This window comes from Perca flavescens, chromosome 10 (genome assembly GCF_004354835.1).
Source record: "Perca flavescens isolate YP-PL-M2 chromosome 10, PFLA_1.0, whole genome shotgun sequence".
Taxonomy (NCBI): domain Eukaryota; kingdom Metazoa; phylum Chordata; class Actinopteri; order Perciformes; family Percidae; genus Perca; species Perca flavescens.
Genome location: NC_041340.1, coordinates 28,127,558 through 28,148,868, shown reverse-complemented (window position 1 = coordinate 28,148,868; position 21,311 = coordinate 28,127,558). Strand labels below are relative to the sequence as shown.

Here is a 21,311-nt window from a genome sequence, read left to right as displayed (position 1 = left end):
ATCATAAAAAAACTATGTACCATTCATAACAAAAAACAACAAATGTACCAGAATAGCTGGAAGACCCGATTTGAGACAAAACAAGCACCTATTTCACCACTCACTTTGTTCTTTACTTTGCAACATATTCTAGAGCTGCATTTCACATTATATGAAATGTGCTTTATCACCCCCTAAACACACAATACCAATGCAGCTTAAAAGGGTTCACAATAGCAGCTGAAGAAAGCCTACAGTCCAGCACTGATTTTGTTCTTTAGTCAAAAGGACTTGGAGGAAACCCTTTTCCACCCATTTGCAAGAGCACAAAATCTACAAATGACAAAATACACCAGTACTATACATAACAAAAAATACTATAGTACCAGAACCATCCACAGCTGGAACACATCACACACTGAGGACCTGATGCTGAGATTACCAAAAACAGCAAACACTTAGATTCAAAGAATACCGTAATAGAAGAAAAAGACCACAATATCGCAAAATAGATTTTATGCTTAGCTGAAGTGCAAAAGTTGGTGTATCAATATGGAAACAGACTTACTGAATACATCATGATGTACATGAAACATGTGACGTAAACGTCCACTGAAGCTTAAGTTCCTCCAAGAATAATAAAAATAGTGGCAAATGAAAACAAAGGAGGCTGTAACCTTCCTCACATTAATACATTCAATAATAATTTCACCATGTTTTCCACATGGTTCTCCATCGTTTGAACTTTGACCAGAGCTCTTTTAACATCTTGTTGTGTCCTCTTCTTATGCAATGGTTTAATGGCACAGCCACCACCAACTGTTCCTCTCAAGGCGCTTAACTTGTAATATTCATATGGCGGTAGTGGATGGATGAATTTTGTGCTCTTATTTCCAGGATTGCAATTTTTATTTCAGGTGAATATTCCACAAAATCCATTGTACAGTTTTAAATGTTCACACCAGTGGCTGTGTGAATATTACAGTCCACCATTCACTCTGTTTTTCAGTTCGAAACACCGTAACGCCTTGATTCACAAGAGCGGCTGAAGAAATCCTACAGTCCAGCAATGATTTTGTTCTTTAGTCCAAGGACTTTGGGGGAAAGCCTTTCACCATCCATTTGCAAGAGCACTTTCTGAATGAATTCATAGGAGTATTTCAGCTCTTTGGGGTAAGCCATGTTCAGTACATACATGACTCCCAGCATCATTGCACATGCTTGGGCTACAGATCCAATGTTGTCCAGAATGATTACTCCTTCAACATAAATGCCAATGTCATCATGAGCTCCAATTTCTCCACCCTCCTTGTTGATGACATATATGCCCATGGTGGATTTCTGCAGGTCTCTCTGGATGTCATCTCCTTCAATGTCCTGTATATTTGATGAAAATAGGGGGAAAAAAAGAAACATATTTATGTGATAGATTTTAAAGACATAAAATTCTAGATTTCTTTATATTTACAAAATACATTTATGCTGTTCAGTAAAACTATTAAAAACCTTTTTGTACTTTTGTAAGTTAAATAAAGGTTCATGAGAATGACCAAATCACAGATTTTAGTTTTTATTGTATTGTGGAAAATATTTAATATTCAATAGGAACCAATGGGCTTGGAGCTGAGACCCAGAAGTCAGAACGGCTTGAGAGATGGACTAAGGCCGGTTACACACTGCACGCGTCTCGCGAGCGTGGCGTTTCTGTTGTGTCTCAGCTGCGTAGATTTTTCTGTGTCCTACACACCAGAAGCATGTCTGACGCGGCGCTGCTCCTGCTGCAAGGTACAGGGAGGGCTGATCTCGGGACATAGCGCCAACAGATTCTAACTCTGAAAAATGGGTAAGTGGGCTGTCTGTGTAGCTGTAAAGAGCCTATACAGCCTATCTGATGTTGGACCGTCACTCACGTTGTTATCGTAGCATATCCTACTACCCTTTATTTATTTATTTATTTTTTATTTATGTATATATATATATATATATAGCCTACTGATTTGATTAAAGCAAGACAACATCGGCAGTATTGACTGCAAAATATGTTACAGAATATTTCGTTCTGTATGACCAGTGCAACATTTGAAAATATTACATTACATTTATATCTACATTGATGTCAAAACCTAGACTTTCAAACATCAAGATGTCATTTATTAATATGCATTTGTGTCTAAATGACATATAAACATATTTTCCTATTCTATTTTGCCTGGAAACGCTTCCAACACGCTCGCATCTCGCGTGAAAAATAGGCGTTGGTTCTATTTCTAGCAGGCACGCATCTCAGGCCGGCAGTGTGTAAGCTCTAACCTGTTAACATGGGAGCTGAAATATAAACAGACACGCTACGCGGCTGACACGCTCGCGCGACGCGTGCAGTGTGTAACCGGCCTAACACATGGTTGGTTTTGGTCTTTTAATTGAACAATAATAAAAATTCTTGAACACACCAGGGTGTTTAGAAAATGGTACCTGCTTGCAACACTGTGCGGCAAGTTGTTAATTTTTATACAAATATTCTCAACCTTATGGCTACTTATAAAAGGTAAAAATGTATTTTCTAAAATTGATACTTGGGCAAATAGTCAGCGGTAATGTTAATGCCTTTGTCATCAACGGCTTAAAACATAAAAAAACACCAGTATGATCCTTATGATCCTCTGTAGTGACACATTTTAGTGGCTAGAGCATTTTTCAAGTTTTGCAGTAGTTGATTTAAATAAACAGCAGGCTTCCACACTATCATAGCTCTAGACCCCAAAACACGAAAAGCGTGTAGACATTGACAGGACTACAGTTGCCATTGTTGTGGTGTCAACAGACTTATTTTGTTATGCATCAGGTTTGTTTTCGTTTTTGGTGAGTGTCCCTTTAAATCACATTTTACACAACTAGCTAGCTAGTTTCTGGCCAGAAACACCTCCCTTCTTCTGGAAAACCGATGTCAGCTGGGGTAAATGGCTGTCCAACTGCGCCATGAAGGTTGTTTCAAGTGGGATTGTTGTTAAATGCACTTACCAAAAACAATATGAGCTCCCCAAAGAGTTAGGTTCTGTTCCACATCACACCAAGATCAGATATATCAAATATGAGAAAGACCTGCAATAGAAATAAAAATGAACAGGAATTAAAAAAAATAAATCGTAAGTTGGTTGAGGAGGAAAAAGTAATTGTCCAATAATTAAAAACTTGCCCATGTATCAAGTCAGATAACTGCAAACTAATTTGTGTCCAAGTCCACATTTTAATAGTACCTTATTATTACTATAAAAAACAATATGCAAAAATGGCAGATTAAGTGGACAGACAGATATGTAATTCATTTTCATTTTATTTATAAATGTATTTATTTATTTACTCCTGGATTATTTTCTTGCAATTGTGTTATTTCTCTGATGAGCTATTATAAATTACTTTGGAGCATTTCAGAAATGACATCCTTTAGTAGATGCTACAAGCAGACAGACAGGACATGTCATGTACAGACAGGGGGAGAATGAAGTTTATGGAAATTGTGTGAATTAAGTAGAAAACAGGTTTGGTTCCAGTATTTTTCATGTTCCACTTCTATATTAAAATTATTAGTGTAAGCAACTTAATAAGTCTTAGTGTTTAGAGCAGAAACAAAGTTAAACAAAATTAACCTGCTAGCTAAACCAACATTCTTATCCCTGTTGTCTTCTGCCTAACACTTCAGAACCTTAACTGGACTATGGGCTGTGGTCGTGCTCTGCTAGACCTCTTGTGTCATCTGCAAATCTGTTGCTAGTTAGCTCCATACCTGCAAACTCAAAAGGTCTGAAAAAGGTGACACCACCACCACCATTTAAGTAGCATTTACCCCTTTACCATTTACCCCTCCCAAAAAAATACTGTATAACTGTATGTAGTTAGTTATGAAGCATTTGCATGTCTCTACTTTGAAGGATATACTTTCAACCTCACCTTTACGTTTTAAACGAGTCAGAAACAGTCCAAGACTAGCTGCTACCACGCAGTGAAGAGGAGCTTCTTTTTTTCTCCCCTTACCCGTATTCCGTGAAGACCTGCCTCTGATTGGCTAGTGTTCGTTGCCTTCGTTGTTTTGGTTGGTTAGGTTTAGATGTCACAGTCGGAGCCAATCAGAGGCAGAGTAGGGGCGGGTCTTCGCGGAATACGGGTGTCAAAAAAATAGATACCTTCAAAGAAACGGTAAAGGGAAGGACCGGAGTATACATTAAATGTTAATATTAAACACACACAATATCAAGGTCTGCTTACACAAACCCACGACTTTTATTTATTGTTTCCTCAAGAGGCACAATGTGTTGATTATTTTCGGTTTTATAAAATCTGCTCTTAGCCTGAAATGGCTGTTGCTGTGTCTGCCACTCCGTGTTGTGTTTTGAATTAGGCTAACGGTATTTCAGGCATGCACCTACCTAGGGCTGCCATTATGTAGAAGCATAAATGATTGCTGTTTGGGCACATTAAGCAACTTTTACCAACATGATTTCACAGGTGTATTTTGTCTTTATGTTAACACACTGACAATACTAGAAAACATGCTTACAGCAAGTTAGGAATAAAGTAGTCTAGCTAGTCTACAAGCCCATACAGCAGGGAATGTGAAACTACCTACAATTAAACTGTCAATTAACATTAGTAAACCTGTTTATTCAATGTCCACAAACTAACAAATAAGTCTAACAAGACAAACACTGAAATCACCATGCATTTAACTTGAGAGCTATAAAGTTAGCTTAAAATGTTAAGATACATCTGTTACACTCAAGTTAACTTACTAGCTACACAACTAGCTAGCTAAACTAGTCGCTCTAACGTTAGCAAATGTTAATTTATCAAAACACAAACTGATAGCATTGGCTAGTGTTAACAGAAACCTGTTCAAATAAAATTATAACACACCAATGATTATAAATTGCTTACTTACCGAAAATGCAGAGCTATGGATACAGCATTCAAGGAGCTACTAACGAGGGGATAACGTTCAATCCAGCCTTCAGAACAAAGTGGCGGCATGTGGCTGCACATGCGCAGACCACATAGTATGTGGAAATTCAATTTTACATATTTTTTTCTAATTACTTTTAATTGACTGAAATTAACTTGTTTTAAACAATGGCAGTGCTTTTGAAAATTAATTAACAGAAATATGTAGGATTTAATAACACATTAAAATCTATGAAATAAACCAGACTAAAACATGTAACATTTACAAGGGGTCAGAATCAGTTTTTTCAGTGTTCTGTTACTACTTCTTTTTTTACATACATTTGAATATTTTTCATCAGAAAACAAACGTATTGATCAAACTTTGCTGGGCGGGCCAGTAAGTAAAGTAGGTGGGCCAGTGCCGGCCTGGCCCATTACTGGCTATGCACCTGTTCTGGGGGGCTGTCAGCGTCCATTTTGGCCGACCTGACATGTTCAGTCGGTGGCAGGGCAGTCGGGTCTCACCCGGAAATGGCGAGCGAAATGAGCGTGACTTGAGTCTCCTAAAATCGGACAAAAATCTTTTAAACTGACCTTTGTTGAGCTGAAATGAAGACAGATTCAGCAACTGCATGGCCTATTTCTCACTTAAAATGTTTTCAGAAACATGTTTCAGTGAACTATTTAGTACAATATGAGATCGTATTCTGAACGGCCGCCATGATAGTCTGGCTTTGAATTTCGAAAACAAACCCATGTGACGCGTTCGTCCAATCAGCTGCCGGTTTTCATTTTTTGGGCAACATTACAGATTAGTGCTGCCTGCTGTTATGGAGGCGTATTACGTCTCGTCTCTTTGGTGTGTTCTGTGGCACTTTTTGGACCAACAGGGGGAGACTGATTATTTTGACTGGCTTTTCTGTCGACGGTCGTCCGTCTGGCTGGTGTGTCCTGGCTATAAGAGAACAGTAGGCAAAGATGCTGATTCGGTTTTGTGGTGCCCCGTGCAAGTTAAACCTTAAGGGCACTGGAACGACTCCCTGTTCAGTTTACTGACCTTTGGAAAGCACTATCATACTAAAATCCCCATACACGCTTATCATTTGCATGTGACTACATACAAGGTCTCAGATCATACAGTTTTCACAGGGCTGTGGCATTTCATTTGGTGAAATCAAAGGTACCTTTATATCAGAAGAGGGAATGAGACAAAGGCAGAGAGAGAAATAATGAAGAGTGATAGTAGAGTACAGCACAGAGTTAGTGAGCGAGGGAGATGTTAAATTATTCTCTTTTGATTTGCAATAATAAAATCATTTGATCAGTGGAATATGTCCTCGTTTTCTCCCCTACAGGCACTGTACAGCTCTCTCCAAATATCTCCCACTTCTGTGAGTTCCAAGGCTGAGAGCCCAGGCGAGGGGGGACATAATTAAGAATAAAACAATATTTGCTCCAAAGTTAGCACTGCTCAGCCCTGGAGAATGAAGTGTGAGTTTTCATTTGACTGCAAATCTTTGAATTTACAAGAATATGTGTCTTTTCTTCGGAGCCACCTGGGTGAGATTAAAATGCAGAGATTTTTCTGTACGACTTTATTTATGACTCTTTAAATCCCCACTTCAAACACTGTTCCTTTTTCATGCAGAGTTACGAGTGTACTTTGTATCTGCAATCTACAGTAAAACCAACTAGCAGAGAAACAACAATCTGAATCCAGACCATGAACATTGACGCTTCCCAAAAAGGCCTTTCTTCATATAAGTAACTCTGATTTTGTATTATAATTTTTAAATGAATCACATTGCTTCAGTCGAAACAAAAAGTGACATGGAAAAACAAGCAAACAAAATACAAATTTTCAAATGAGGTTTAGATTCTCAAAACACAAAGTCACCCACTGCATTTCAGACTTTGAATATTTAGAACAGCTAACTAGTGTATAGAAGGTTATCCCTGAGTTGTGTTGGGAGATTTAAATAATTAGTAATGCTATGTCCCAGCTGTTTGTAAGTCTGGAAGCAGAAAGTGTACATAATCATTACCATTTATCCATTTCCCCTGGCATTTTCCCCCTGGCTGTCAGCTGTAGAATCAGAATTAGAATCAGATTTATTGACAAAGAAGGTTTTCAAAGCTTGGTGTATTTGGTGCATACAATAAATATATTAAAAGGGAATTAATAATAAATCAAAGTACTGCTACAGTCGAGAACATACATACCGAATATTTATATTACATCAAAAGTTTATGAAAAGACACTATAAATACTACAAATATGGAGCCTGTACGGTTTGTGAAGGGTGTGCAAAAATATTGATCAATGGATGTGCAAAGGTTGACAGTATGTATTAATATGCGCAATGTTAGCGGTAGGCGGTTAAGAGACTGTCAGAGTCTGTCAGTCGGGGTTCCGGGCCTTGTTGATTAGGCCTACTTACGTCTGGAAGAAACTGTTTTTGTAATGTAAGGTTTTGGTAGTTATCTCTAGACACTTTACAGATACGATAGTAATTCTAGAGCACACTATAAATAACAAAGACCCAACAATTCCAATAGTTCCCCCAAGAGCAAGCATTTAGTGCAACAGTGGCGAGGAAAAACTTCCTTTTAGGCAGAAACATCGGAAAGACACCGGCTCTTGGTGGGCGGTCATCTGCCGGTGCTGGTTGGGGGTATGATGAATAGTGACAATTATAGTAACAATAAAGATAATGGAACTATGACTAGAAATAGTAGTTGTAGCTAGTGATGGTCAAATGAAGCTTTGCAAACCCCTGTCTTTCTTTTCTGAGCTCACTAGATGGTGCTCTCTGTTCAACGAAAAAAGTTAAAGGAATGGCAATACAGTCTGTTTTCAACCCTTTGTTGAACAGAGAGCGCCATCTAGTGAGCTCAAAAAATATAGACAGTGGTTCGCAAAGCTTCATTTGACCATCACTAGTTGTAGCAGTTCAGGGCGTAGCAGGTCGTAGCAGGGCGCCGAGCAGGACCACTGCGGCAGCTGAGACCATGATTTAGGTGCCACCCTCATCCAAGGAAATCTGCGAGGCGAGAAAACATGAGGACTCCCAAAAATAATCTTCTCGGAGTTTAGTTAGTAACAAGCATTACTGGGACATGAATGCACACAGATGGAAAGAGAGAGTAGAGAGGATCTCAGTGTGTCAAATGAAGTCCTCCGGCAGTCTACACCTACTACATAACAGCATAATTAGAAGCAGGTCCAAGGCAAACCTGAGCCAGCTCTAAAGGTTCCAGCACCTTTTCCGAGTGGTCTCCTATCCAAGTACTGACCCAGCTGATGCTGCTTAGCTTCCGAGATCGGACAAGGTCGGGCGTAAGGGTCCTGTAGGGACGGAAGATTGCAACAAATCACCTTCTCAGCAGAGCGAATTATACGTTCTTGGTGGGGGCGGCAGTGTATGAGATGGCGATGGAGGAGGTAAGGATGGACTCGATGATGGCAGTGTAGAAGTGCATCATCATTGTCTTTGGTAGGTTGGATTTTTTTCAGCCGTCGCAGGAAGTTCATCCTCTGCTCTGCCTTTTTGATGATGAAGCTGACGTTGTGGAAAATCTCTTTGGTGTTCGGTGATGAAGCTGGAAATTAAGATCGTCTAACACGCTGGAGTTATCTAAGTTATTTTCTTTATTCTTTTGCAAAAGAAGGAGACAGTCTGACAGAGTGACAATGCAGTCTGTGAGAGTGTGTCAACGAACAAAGAAACCGCAGGGTTTTTATTCAGAGGGAGGGACTGTACTTCTTATCAACTAAGCAATTCTTTTCTGCTGATCCTACTTCTTTAACTGCTGAGTCTGAGATTTTTTAGAGAAGACTGCTTCAGGCCATTGAAGTTGGCTCTCTGCCAGGTGCTACCCCGTGTGGAGGCTACATGACGGAGGCAGAAGGAGCTATGATCGCTTTTTAGAATAATAGAGCACTTATAATGGATCCCTATAACTGATATATTATAATATCATATAGAAAACAGAGTAAATACAATATAGTATAAAAGTAAATACATTTGAGGGCTTGAGGTCCTGAGAGATGATGGAAACCAGGAAGCGGAAGGACTCCACAGTGTTGACTGGAGAGTCCCGAGAATGAGGGTTGTGTTGCTGCAAACTTCATGAGCATTACTGACTGATGGAGGTGCAGCAGAAAAGAGCACAGGGGAAAGAACGCAGCCTAATGGTTTTGAGACACGTTCCCCCAGCTTCACATGCTGCTTTTGCGATCCACCTGCAGGTGGATTCGGGCACGTGCAGCTGGAAGAGCTTGTCCTGGATTATAGCTGACATGTAGCTGCAGTACCGGAGGCTGCAGTTTCAGGACCGCATTTCTAGGACCCTAGTTTTTCAAGACACTGTCACCTACTGAAGTGGGTGAACAAGAAGTTAGGACCGCATTTCTACCAAACATAGAAGACAAGTATGACAGGTGGTTCAGGGTTCTCAACCTGGCAACCCTGTGAATTTTGGGTCTGGGAAGGAGGGCTAGGGGAGACGGCTCTCTCCAGTATTTTGATATTTTGATTTTGAACTGCAGTAACCATTTTAAATGCTAGCTGTCAGTATTACATACTTTATTGCACCTTTAACATATTTATTGTGTTTTGATATTTCCCAAGGTCACCAAAACATTTGCAGTTCCACCAACTTACCACTTTTGGGTGCCATGGATAGGTAACAATACATTTCGCTCAAACTATGTCCTTAACACACTAAGAAAAAATCTGTTCACCAAAACCAGCTAAGGTATGAGAAATCACAGTCTCAGAACACAGACTGAGAGGAACTCTACAAGCAGACGGTACAAACTATTATAAAAACAAATATATATAACAAATGGTAAGCTAATTACTACAAATAATAATGACATTTTAATTAAATAATTGGGAAAGAAGGGTCGCAATGTCTAACATAGGAAAAGTTCTGCAGCCTGGGGTTGCAACGAAACATGGATTCTCATGTGAGTAGTGGGAAGTTGGTTAAAGGGAAAAGCCATGTTTGTATTTGCTTAAATGCTTGTTGCTTTTGAATGTTTCTTGCATACTAGCATGAAATTGATTCAAAAAGCAGCTCAGCAACACATATGTAATATATATAAAAGCCTAAATTAGATATAGACTACATGAAAGCATACAGAAAGCAACATGGTTGCCAACTTTCCAGTGAGTGTATATAAAATAATAATTGCCGTGGATGCGGTCACAAAAGTTTTGCCATGCATGGACCAACGCAAACACTTCATTCTGTGTGTAATGAAACATTACTAATACTAGATAGTAGATGTAGTGGTAATTAAGTGGTTTAATTCATGTGAATTCCAACAGAGTGAACTCCAGCTCTACTTACTGTCCTACTGACTACTTTTGTGCATCATTTTACCCATTACCACATTATAGATCATAAAGCCACTCCGTGACTCGCAGTACACAATGCATAAGTCTGGGTTTGGCGATGCTGAGTACAGGGCCATCTTTAGGTCCACATGAATGATGTCACAAAAGCCGCTGTCTTTGTTGAGTGGGCTAACAATAACCTGAAGGACAACGGATCCAAAGAGGTGGTAGAAGCAGCTCTACCGGAAAGAAAAATCAGAAAGAAAAAGACCGTGCCAGATTAAGTAGCAGAGGAATAACATTCATTAAGTGCAGAGGATACGTAGTAACTGAGAGCATTCACACTCGTTATTGTGCAAATGGAGCCCTTTATGATGATTTAGTGTGCCTTAACCCAAGGACCTTTCTAGATAAGGGTCTTCCATCTGAATCACTAGAACAAATCAGCAAATATCTCCTGAGGTATAATGAGAGAGCCACACCTGGAAGGCTTAAGGCTGAGCTCTGTAGGCTGGCCCACCGATGGGAGAGACTAAAGTTGCCCCATTTTGAGTCATACACTGTCCAGACTGCAGAAGAACAGACCTGTTTGTGTTGAGGCCCAAGGACAGTTAGGAGTCAGTCAGTTGGTCAGTTAGTCCATCATGACATCATGTTAACTAACAAATAACTCCTCTCTTCCTTTCTTCCTCTCTTCCTCTCCTACTCGTCTCTTCCTCCTTTTCTCTTTTCTTCCTCTCCTATACTTATGGTCAACTATTCCTTATGATTATGGTTAATCTTTCATTAACTGAGTTTTATACATTTTTTAATTCACATTCATACTTTTTGAAAATATTCAACACAGCTGATTGAGATTCCCTAACGTGACACATTTCCCACTTTTCAGACTCATTCATTCTCCTTTAGCTGCTTCTTCTCCTTTAGAATCATCTTAAAATGAACTACAGATATTAAATCATTATATTCCACATCTTTCAAACTGTTGGAGCCATTACACCACTTTTTGTTTTGTTTTGTTTATATACCACATTGGTTATGCTAATAAATCTGCAGTTTAATGTTTGAGCACTGGGTGGAGCATTGCCTTTGGGAAAGCATAAAGGTAATCAGCCATAGGTACACAGGTGTGTGGAAAAAGGGGAAAGCATACAGCTTTTTACCATGTCAGGTTTGCGTGCCATTGTTTGATTTGTGTGCAAAAGAAAATGAATGGAACTAAACCAGAAATGAAATGAAATGGACTGTATTGCTTGTGCGACGGTGAGCAGGCCGTCAGGAAAATAAATGGGTCACTGCGCCGAAATGCAGACAGATTGTGGATATTTATTATTGGCACGCAGAACACGCGTCCAAGCAAGTTCTCCCTTGGTCCCACCTCAGGGCCTAATATAGGAGTTGGTAAAAGACTCTACACAAACATTATTGGTATTATTCAACTACTCAATGATATTCATACTAATTAAATCCATTCCAACTTTTTCAGCTATTCTCACTACTTTACCTTCTTCTTACACAATTCAAGCCAGCAATCCAGTGTAGCATCAGCCTTTCAACATACAGCACAACACACACCGTAATTTCTTCAGAAATTGCATTCTCTAGTTACTATTAAAATTACTTTTAAAAAGGTTTTATGTGCGCTTTTTACACAAAGGACGCTCCATCCCAAAGTCCCAGGCTGAATTTTTGTCCCAGTACATACCCAGTACGTACCTGAATCCTGGACTCTGACTCGAGTCCAACTCAAGTCGATTTTTCTGGACTCGACTTGGACACGTGCACTGATGATTTGGACTTGGACTAGAGGATTTATGTAATCGGACTCAAGCATTCATGACATAGGACTTGGAAGTTGGAAGTTTCTGACTACTGTTATATGTAATAGGCAGTGATGGAGTCCTGGACTCTGACACAAGTCTGACTCATTTATTAAATATTTATTATTAATGTATGTATTTAATGTAACAGAGATTTAATGTCCATTGTCCAAATACTAACTATGACCATACAATACTCTCAAAAATTCAATACCACAAAATAATTGTTTATTTACCTTGGTTTGCCCATGGGGTGTACTCAACGGAAAGCCTTCCAAGTAGTTTCCCTTAGAAGTCCTCTTCTAAGGGAAGGGTAATGCAGCAAAAAAACGTTATTAACAATAAAAACAAGACAAAACAATGTGCACTAACACACCGACATCTTGATTTATACAGTTGCATTCTGGTCAGGTAGGATCTGGAAATGATTTAGAAATAATTGCAGGTATCAAGTCAGTTGTGGAGGAAAAGTTCCACTCATTAGTACATAAAAATATGTTTTGGAAAATATGTTGAATGATTTGCTGGTATCAACTGTGTGTATTGCATTTAGGTGATATTTCAGACTGGAAGTACTCCGGTGATAAGAAAATTCAACTTTGCAGTGGTTACAAATAACTTTGGTTCTGTCTACTGCGCCGAAGATTTTAAGAACTTTAAAATAAAAATGGCCATGTAAAAATTCCGTACCCTTCTCCATGTTTGTTGGTGTGTTTATCCGCCAATTCTTTTCTTTTCCAGTTCCTGTATGCGTGGCAGCAGTCAGCAACAGACTTTTACAAAATAAAAGCCTGTGAGCAACAGACTTTTACAATAATAAAAGAAATAATAAAAACGCGATGTTAATGCGCGATAAAATAATTGTCGGAGTTAATTAATCAATGAGTTAACGCGATAATAACGTGTTAACTTGCCCAGCCCTAATTTTTTTGTGTTCATGCTGCAGGGCAAGTTTTATTGGAGGTGGCAAAAAAAGGTCTCTCAAGTACAAAAGCAGTTCATTGACTAAGAAAAGGAAGAGAGAAAGCTGGCCCCTTATTCAGAAAGAGAGAGTACGGGGGCTTGAGTGAAGGCAAGCAATGGGCCTTATAAAAGGGCTGCGCTGAATGAGCGAGCAGCGTAGAAAGCGGGAGAGAAAGAAATGGAAAAGGGAGAAATAAGGGAAAGAGAGAAAGGAGAGGCTCTTTAATAAAGCCTTATAAAAAGCTTTGTGAACGGCCTCTGCCTGTCTTTCCCACACAGGTCATAACGGCAAAGTTCTCTTCATTTGAAAAGGAGCTGGTGCTGAATAGACTGAAGGTCCACTTCAGTCTGATGAAGAAACATTCTTGCTTTTATTGAAGGAGGACCAGAGACTTGATTTCAAGAGAGACACAGGAAAGAAAGGGGGGTGCGGCAGCAAAAGTGCAGAAAGGAAAAACCAAGGACATGAAAGCACTGTAATTCCATTTCTTCAACAAGGTGTTTTTTGTGTGACTGCAGCTTCCCTTAAGCTTGTTACAGGAAAGAAATTCATAGTAAAGTCCTAAACATTATATTGTAGCTGCAGCTGGAAGATAGCAGAACAGTTAAGTGGTTACACAGACCAAATAGCACTTTGAATATGAATGTGGGGGCATAAATCAGCACCCAGTCAAATAAAAAAGGCCTTATAAATATGACACATAAACAGCCTCACAGAAACTTTTAAGTAGTTCAAAACAGCACATTCTCCCAATCATGCAAACACGCACACAAATGGACATCCATTTGCAAACATGCAAATGTATTCATGTGCACAAGCCAACACATACTGTTTAGCTTAGCCTAAAAGCTCAAACATAAACTAACTCAAATGTAAAAAGCTTTTCATATTCAATGCAGTCGTGCTCTGCAGTTAATCAAAAATAAAGAGTCCGAATGAATCACTATTGAACATAAAAGTTCTTCTCTTATAATGATGAAGAACATCCAGTTTTTTTACATCTAGGGACACATTTTAACGTGCTGAATGAAAGCCATGTGGGTAATCGTTTTGATAAGTCAGAGCCTACCACTTTAGGACAAAATGTGTTTGACCTGATGGAGAATCCTTTGTAGCTCATTAATGATGGGAAATGGTGGCAGCATGGTGTGCAAGGCTTTTTTTTTTTTTTTACCTCTTTTGCTGTCTCCTCTTACTTCTTGGCTGAGGATGACATATGAAGAGGAAGCATTTTGACCTGACAAAGATCCATTCACATTTAAATATTTTATCCCTGAACACCCACCCTGACTTCTCTATAGCTTTTAGATGATGGGAATGGCAGCAGTCTTTTATCAAAAAAAAAAAAAAATCTTTTATGATTTGGGCCTTTCAGTTGGTTGGAAATTGGACAAAAAGTTCTCTTTAACCCTAAAAGCATGCACCACAGAGAGATAAAGCGGTAAATGAGTATGAAATTATCACAAAAAGGAGCACAGAAAGAAGATCTGTAATTTGGCAAGACATGTTTAGCTTGTTTTTCTGGCATTAAAGGCTTTCAGCGTTGGGAATGGCAATACCAACTGACCCTCTTAGTGTCTGTTTCAACTGTCTTGAACAGCACAAAAAGAAAAAAAGAAAAAAGCTACTGTGTAAGAAGAGAAAGGTTAAGAGGAATGTTTTTTTTTCAACCATTTCATTTCATATATGTAGCCTGCTGAACTTAGACCACAGCTCATTAATGGGTAGGTCCACATTTTTCATTCAAGTCTGTTCCAGAGCGTCAGTCACATGTCCATATGCTCAGTTAATCTAATCAAGTTGTTATCTTCTGTGGTTAGTCTTTCGATTTACTAATTCACTCTTTATGTTTCCCCAAACAATGTTTCCCTGCTGAGCTGGGGGTGGGGGGATAGTAGCACAAAGAGGGAATTTGGGAATTTGGTTGGAACCTTGAAAGATATACACATGATTTGTCCTACTATGACTTTGAAAAGCCTCATACTAACTTCAGATAAACTTTAGGATGTAACTTTACACAGAACAACTCATCGCTTACATAGGAAGCACATTAGGAAGGGATCTCTTAATGATGGTGCTCTCTGTTAACCTGACTCCGCCAGATGGATTGCTTTGCATTTGCTCGGCATATCCATCTGGGAACTTTCCGTTGGAGAACTTTTGGAAAGAGGCGGAATACTGGTTATTTGATTGGATGAACCTGTCTATCACCTATGTTGGTGATAGACGGGCCAAATCAACCAATCAGATCCACGAAGCGTATGAAAATACAACCACAAGCCCGCCCCTGCTGCTGCAGGCAAAGCATAGCTCGTAAGCTCAGCATGCAAGCAACATGTCGGTAAAGGATATTTGCCGTTTGTGTAAGGAGAATTTAGGAATAAAAGTCACCATTTCAGGTTCCCGGACCATATTCCAAAAGAAGGATCCAAGAGAAAAAAAGCATTAGCGAGCGGCTACCGCTGTCTGAAAATACTGGTTAGCTGATTGGATAAACCATCTGTCTATCACCACCTAACCCACCTCAAAACCAACGCTGATTGGCCCGGTCGTTTGGCTCCAAATTTTCTCTGCTTCAAGATGCCAGACTGATCTGCGAGTGGAAAACTGGAGCTCGCGAGATCAGGACGGTCTCACGAGGCTAGCTCTCTGTTCAACGAAGGGTTGAAAACACGCTGAATTGCTTTTCCTTGAGTCTTTTTCTTAAAACCAAGAGCGCCAACTAGTGGGCTCAGAAAATAAATAAAATGGTTCACGAAGCTTCATGGGGCTTCATTTGGCCATCACCAGGATCTCTTGATTACAGCATGAAAAACCTGTTTCAATGTACATATGGGCAACTGACTATTGTTTTTTACGACTTGAATAACTGTGAACATATAATTTAATGTATGCTGTTAAGCAACTGATGTGAAATTGCGTATGTGTGATGGTCCATGAATGCCTCACTAAAGAGGGTGAAGGTTTACCTGCTTTAGCAAGCAACCAAAAAGTAATAAGAAATAAAGACTTTTCTTTCTAAAGATTTCAAGCAATATTTCAGTGACTTAAAGTTGTCTTTATATTGGCCTCAAATTAATATAGAAGAATCATTTAGTATTATTTTTGCCCCATCCTCTACATTGATTGGATCTCTATCCTGTTAATTTGGGTTTTGAGGGTTTAAACCTGACCTTTCTGGCTGCGGTCTTCCTGTGAGCTTGCGTGTTACATGTGGGTTTTCAAGGTGCTTCTGTTTCCTCCGACAGCACTTAAGGCATGAATTTTTGTAAATTAAAGGTACAATATGTAACATTTCTGCTTTAAAATGTCTAAAAACGACCATACCTATGTTATATATTTTTATGAGTTGTGTTCTTACACTATCCCAAATGTTTCCACCAAATGTCAGACCCAGAAAATTATTTTCAGACACGGCATGTTTCCTTTAGTCGCCCGTCAGTGGCGTCATATAACCTTTCACTGTGCACCAAGATGATAGGTTCAGGAGTAATTGTAAATCATACAATGTCACAGAAAGAAAATACCGTAATACTGCTTTTTTTGCCATACAGCACCATTTTGTGATTAATTACATCCCACTTTTATCAGAGTAATACAACAGAGACCTTATCTATTTTGAAAGTTCAATATCAATACTAGCTTAACGTTACTACAATGTGCTAACGTTGATTCTAAAGCTTTGTGGATAACATTATGAGGTTACAACATCGTTCAACACGCTAATAAAGTTCTTTTTAGTATGACTGTTTTGACCACAGCTAACAGGACTGAGCAAAACCACGAATAACTTCACTAATAACGTTAACGTTAGCTGTATAGATAGCCGATTAATATAATGCTAATTTAGCCAAAGTAGCCCACCCCGGTCTGTCTGACTCACTCCCCCAGCGCAGAGAGACTCAGTCAGGATGACAGCTGACAACAGCTTTTCACATATAGCTAGCTAGTTACCGTTAGCCCCCAGTCAGCTATCAGCCAGCTACTTTCATTACAGCAACCCCCCGGCCAGAACTTATCTCCAGTGCCTGGTGATTACGACGCTAACGGCAGTTTAATTAAACGTCGGGAAACAGTCTATATCAGACCCAGCACCGAGTCACAACAGCTGCCATCCATAGCGATAGCTAGCTACATCTCCGTAGCGCTACCGGTGTATGTGCCGAAAATCTCCTCCCTGCCAAATTTCTCCTCCCCCTTCGCGTTTAGCTGTCTTTACGGTTTGCTAAATTTACCCGACAAAAGGTGGGTTAAGCACCAAAGATAAGATTACTGAAAAGTGAAGGGGAGATAATTCCAGGCAGCGGGGAGATGTTCTGCTGCTGCACAACAGGCATCGAACGTCCTGACTCGCTGTCGCGGAGATTCTCCCGGCAATCCCCACCCACACCCTACTCTCAGCCTTGTTTAGTAGCTAGCTAGCGTTACAACAAACCCCGTCCGCCCCGGTGTTGAAACCATCCAAAAGGTGACATTGATATGTGAAATATTTTGTGTTTTAGCTGCTGGCTACTGTTAGCTTGCTGGCTCACTATTTAACTGGTCAGCTACAAATAAAAATCTAATCAAGAAAAACGTAATTACGTTGGGGAAACTGCAGCTATTTTATTACAATAACATGAATAAACGTTACTAAACGTAACGTGAATAAACTTGAATGGGTAAACTCGTCTGTGAACTGATGCATTCTAACCGGCAGCAAAGGCGTTTAACACTAAAAACTCCCATAATTCCACGCAACTTCCCAACGTCATCAAAAGTCCAGTTTTACCTTCCATTGTTTTGATTGAGAGACCCCTAGCGGCAGAAAGTTACATATTGTACGTTTAACTGAAACATTAAGTTGTTTTTATGTGTGAAAGTGTTTTCCATGTTCCCATCATAACCAAAATCTGACCACCCAGAGGAAAGAAGACATACATTCCACACAGAATGACCCCAGCTGGTTTCAAAACTAGGACGTTCTTACCGTTGCTATTTAGGTGACAGTGCTAGCCACTGAACCGCCATGCTGCCTACTCATAATGCAAATCATATAACATAAACATTTAAAAACACATTTCAGACATATATCATGAAATAAAACCCATCAGCATCACCTGTTACCAACATTTAGAAATATGGTGTTTTCTGTTTGCCAGTCTACAAATACATTTTAATACATAAGGTTCTCCATCCGACCCTGACGTGTGAGTATATCTTAGTTTGGCACACACATTCTGTCTTTATGACCTCATTGTAAATATACAGTATGTAAGACACACGTGATGTTTACAGGGGCTCATTTGCCATCAGACATTTTACGGTGCCACATATTGTTTAACAATTTAACAAATATAGCCTATGAAGTTACATGCTTTATGAGAAATAATATGTTCAACAGTGTTTGAATGCATGTAAAAATGTTTTGTAAGTCATTTTAAGTCTTTAGTATGTTTTTTCTAATAGCATAGAAGGGAGTAAAAGAGAAAGATGTGGATTTTAACAGGTTGAAAGTAGGTACGTTTTCCTGGGAACAAAGTTTGCTAATCTAATAATAATCTCATTAAGTTCCATTTAAATAAATGCTACACTCTATCACGGAATTGCAAATAGATAAGAAATGGTTTCACATTTGCTGTTCATTGTAACTGGTGTCTGGAAAGACTTTGCTGAGACAAATTGGAAAGGAATGCCTTTTAGTTTAATAGATTATTTGAAATAAACAGCAGACGAGCTGGCTATTTGGTATCAGCAAGTGCTAACAGCACAGACAGGAAACATCACCAACAACACAAACTCCACAGAAAAAGACCATTAAAGCAAAAAGACATGTTTGTGTTGGGGTTGTGCTGTCAGAGATAAAACACTAAAAGGTATAATGTTATACAGTAACCTGAAACCTAATGATGCTGAGAATGTGAAGTTTCATGTAAACATACTGTTAGATAATTGAGAAGTTGTTGTTAATATAATATTTTACCTCCATATCTCTCTGTTTCTATTTTATTTTAAAAATAGTTTTAGGGCTTTTTCCTTTATTAGACCATCTTAAGAGTGACAGAAAATCAGGGTTTGAGAAGATGACGCGTTGCAGGTCGGATATTTAACCTGACCGCTGCCAAGTGCTAAATGAAGCCTCATGAAGATTTATGAACCATTTTCTTTATTTCTGAGCCCACTAGATGGCGCTCTCTGTTCAACAAAGGGTTGAAAGCACACTGAATTGTCATTTCTTGAGCCTTTTTCTTTAAACCAAGAGCGCAATCTAGTGGGCTCAGAACATAAATAAAATGAGGCTTCATTTGGCCATCATTTAGCGCACGCTCTACCAGGTACGTAAGCTAGAGGTCGCCTGTCTCTGTCATGCACTTTTGTATATAGAATAGAATATCTTTATTTGTCATTGTAACAGATACAACAAAATTAAGTGCAATTATATCTGCTAATCGTATCTTGATTTGCCAAGATAGAAAGTAGGTTCTGTATACTTGGCCTTTTCACTTTAAACCCACTGTTTCTGTACCAAAATATTTGTACTTGACATTTTTCCTCTTTCTTATTGCCCCTTTTTCTTTCGTTTCCAAATTTTTCTTAAATTCTTCCCTGAGCTCTCATTAATTTCACAGCCTTTGTCACTGTATCAATTCTCTGTATGAAAAAAAGGAGCAAGGCATCCACGTGTCCAGATGAAAATCGGATTCCATTGCCAAGACAATCTTACACTCCTGACTGCATCATAAAGGCATATTTGACAGCTGAGACATTGGTTTTGCTAAATTAACTTTTGACGATGAGAGCAATTTAATTGATTGGCTGGAGTCATAACTCGTAGCTCTAACAGAGGACTCTCTCACAGTTACAATAAAAAATGATCTCCACCCTCTACCAAGATAATCATTAATGTGCTTCAATGACTGTTAGCCAAATAGCCTTACAGTAATTTCAGTTCACCAATATTCAATCCAACATTGCACTCCCTCCATACAATCTTAATCATTTTAGTATTGATGATACTGGATGTGATTGTGCTGATGAACGTTTGTCAAAAGCCTAAGGAGCTAGCAGGATGACAGTTGTACCCTGTCCTTGTACTTTGTTGCTACTCAACTTTGTGTTTCATTGAGAAACATATTAACACAAATTTAAACGTTAACCAATTTAATATCCAGTTTCCCCCATTTTATTTCCCCTCAAGCAGTTGGTTGGAAAACATATTATATTCCCCACTATGTGACAGTATCACATATATATATATATATATATATATATATATATATACAACAACTTACAGTTATACATTTTTTATGTGTTTGAACAGTACTTAACTGCAAAGCATGAGTTTGTATGGACAGAACCCCCGGTGGGTCTGTGAGATTAAAGATGTAGGTTACAATTTTTCAAAATGATGGATGACTGTGTGTAACCGTAGATGAGGACGACGGAGTGCAGAGATACATAATCTCATGGTGTCAAGTTTTAATCAATAATAAGACAAGCAGGATTCAACACAAGAGAATCAGGAAACAGTTTTCTTTAAATTTGTATTTATCATTTATTTAGCCGGGAAGATCACATTGAAATACAAGATCTCTTCTCCTGGTCAAAACGGCAGCATAAGCAGTTTCACATAAAAACAAGTTTACATGTTTGAACACATACAAGACAGAAAAGCAACACAAGGGAAATAGTAAAAGAAGAGAGGCAAACAGGTCATACCAGCGATACCCATAATGGAAGTCAAGGATTATGGAAATCAGCAACATTTTCAGGGCAGTAAAAGACTTAAGAGGTAGGTGTTTTGATGCCTCGGTATGGCTGCAATGCAAAACAGTTATTAACACTAACCAACTGTCTACCTATCAATCAAACTGCATCAGCGAGTCTCGACTGACTCCGGAGGCAGCAGGAATAATATCCACAGGCTAACAGCTGACTGGTACATCAACGCATCCACCCTCAATCGGTCTCATCAGTATTCTTTGGCGTACGGGCTGCAGTTCAGCATGTAGGGGAAGTCTGGAGGGCAGTGAGTCTGGATCAGCAGCAGTCAAAGTTGAGTATACAGGTTTGTAGTCCTGAATGGTCTCAGCAGTGACTGCATACAGCTATGGTAAGCCCTGAGGAGAAAACATGCATCAGTCTGTCACCACCTGCACTGCTTAAATCTAAACTTTATCACAGTGCTGATTGAGTTTGTAACACTATTCAACGTTTTAATGCTTCCATTTATATGTCAGTTAGTTTGGTAACATAAAAGCAGAATAAGAGGGAGGTGAGAGCCTT

The 21,311-nt window shown here is 39.1% G+C and overlaps 1 long non-coding RNA gene across 2 annotated transcripts; it reads right to left on the bottom strand.

Annotated features, from left to right (window-relative positions):
- Positions 1-508: 508 nt before the first annotated feature.
- On the bottom strand, positions 509-4,998 carry LOC114563116 (uncharacterized). 2 transcript variants are annotated; one of them, XR_003693579.1, is made up of 3 exons: positions 4,913-4,998; positions 2,998-3,078; positions 509-1,356 (listed from the first exon to the last, which is right to left on the bottom strand). It is a non-coding gene; the product is annotated as an uncharacterized LOC114563116 (long non-coding RNA). The 2 variants fall into 2 exon arrangements; XR_003693580.1 differs by lacking the exon at positions 4,913-4,998 and adding an exon at positions 3,925-3,968.
- Positions 4,999-21,311: the final 16,313 nt, after the last annotated feature.